The following is a 1,766-nucleotide window of genomic DNA, read 5'->3' as shown; positions in this document are numbered from 1 at the left end:
CCTGACCAGGAATTGAACCGTGATCTTGTGGTTCATGGGTTGGCACTCAACCACTGAGCCACACTGGCCGGGCATAAAATATGTTTTTATTGATTTTTTTTTTTTGAGAGAGAGAGAAAAGAGGGGGGAGAAACATCAATGGGAGAGTGAAACACTGATTGGTTGCCTCTCATACGCACCTGGACTGGGTATGTGCCCTGACTGGGAATCGAATCACGACCTCCTGGTTCATACATAAGTAGACACTCAACCACTGAGCCATGCCAGCTGGGCCACAGTCCATCTTTTGATCACAAGTCACATCCCTCCCACATGCAAAGTATATTCAACCCCTTCTCCAAGTTGAATTCCACTATGGCATCAGTTTAAAGTCTAGGATCTCATCTAGATGTGGATGAGGCTTCTGGGTGTGGTTTCTCAGGCGCAGCTACCTGATTTAGTTTAGTTCTATTGCTGTGAAGTTACTGTGGCTCTTGGTTTTATCCTCTAGACTCTTACTCTTCTAAACCATTCTTTTCTTTTTTTTAAACAGTAGCCTATGTTTGTAGGTGACTAGTTTTCTTAGCCTGATTCTTTTTTTTTTTTTAACTTTTTATTTTTTTTAAATCCTCACCTGAGGATATTTTTTTCCATTGCTTTTCAGAAAAAGTGGAAGGTGGGGGGAGAGAGAGAGAGAGAAACCTAAATGTGACAGAGACACATCAATTGGTCGCCTCCCGCGCGAGCCCAGACCAGGGCTGGTGATCAAGCCTGCAACAGGGGTACATGCCCTGGGCCAGAATCAAGCCCGGGACCCTTCAGTCCCCAGGCCGATGCTTTAACCACTGAGCCAAACCGGCTGGGGCTAAACCTTATGTTATTTCACTGTTGGTCATGGCTTGAGCCATGCACACTCTTCCCTTTCACCTCATAGGGAGCTGCTTTGTAAATAGCCACACGCTCATCATTAGTGTCAAGACCAGGCTGGGGCTGCTCCCAAATCTTCTCCTTAGGATTCAACTCCTGGTCAGGGTCTCCAGGAAAAGCATCAAAGTGATTCTGTCTCCAGAACAGGCCCAGAGGAGGTGCCAAGACTTCGGCTTCCTGTGGTGAGCTAGCGCAGGCCACCATTGCCAGAGACAGCGCTCCCCCCACCTTCGCAGGTTTTAGGTTACAAAGAAAAATCGCTGTCTGATTTCGCACCTGGTTCGAGGAACTTACTCCCCAGGCTACTCCTGGGCCACTTCGCCAGCACCCACGTCTGCTACAGGCAGGGACTGCGTCACTGACGGGACAACCGCTTCCATGATGCAGACGGGGGGCATCCCCTGGCTCAGAGTCCGCACTTCCTGCTACTGATGGCTGCGTTTTCTCTTTTCTCTCCTTCCGTTTCAAGTCTCCCTTTCACCTTCTTTTCTTCTCCTGTCTGTTCTTTGGCACCGGAAGATACGGTTGTGAGCGGTATAGACTGTATCACAGTTTCAGGAATTGGAATTAGCTTGCAATGCAGTACCAGCTGGAAACGGTATTTGTTTCACTCCATTTAAAATTTCTGCCTGAATTAGCTCTTGCTTTAATTCTACAATTTCTTTCTTCACTTTAGCATTTTCAACTCAAAGTTTCTTTTCTTCTCTCAAAGTGGCCTACAAAATTGCTTTTTTCCTTAAGAAGAGCAACTTGCTGCTTAAGATGGTCAATGATTTGTCTGCCTCTGCACCTTTCTGTTCCAGTCTCTTCATAACAGCATCATTGGTTGGCATTTTTGCCAAGAAATGGCAGAAAGTCAT

At 46.7% G+C, this 1,766-nt stretch overlaps 1 pseudogene; it reads right to left on the bottom strand.

The window, feature by feature from the left end:
* Positions 1-851: 851 nt before the first annotated feature.
* LOC107528022 (aminoacyl tRNA synthase complex-interacting multifunctional protein 1 pseudogene) lies at positions 852-1,766 on the bottom strand (annotated as a pseudogene).

This window comes from Miniopterus natalensis, chromosome 17, assembly GCF_054644295.1.
Source record: "Miniopterus natalensis isolate mMinNat1 chromosome 17, mMinNat1.hap1, whole genome shotgun sequence".
Lineage (NCBI taxonomy): Eukaryota > Metazoa > Chordata > Mammalia > Chiroptera > Miniopteridae > Miniopterus > Miniopterus natalensis.
Note: the sequence above shows the minus strand (reverse complement) of the source record. Positions and strands in the feature narration are given on the sequence as shown.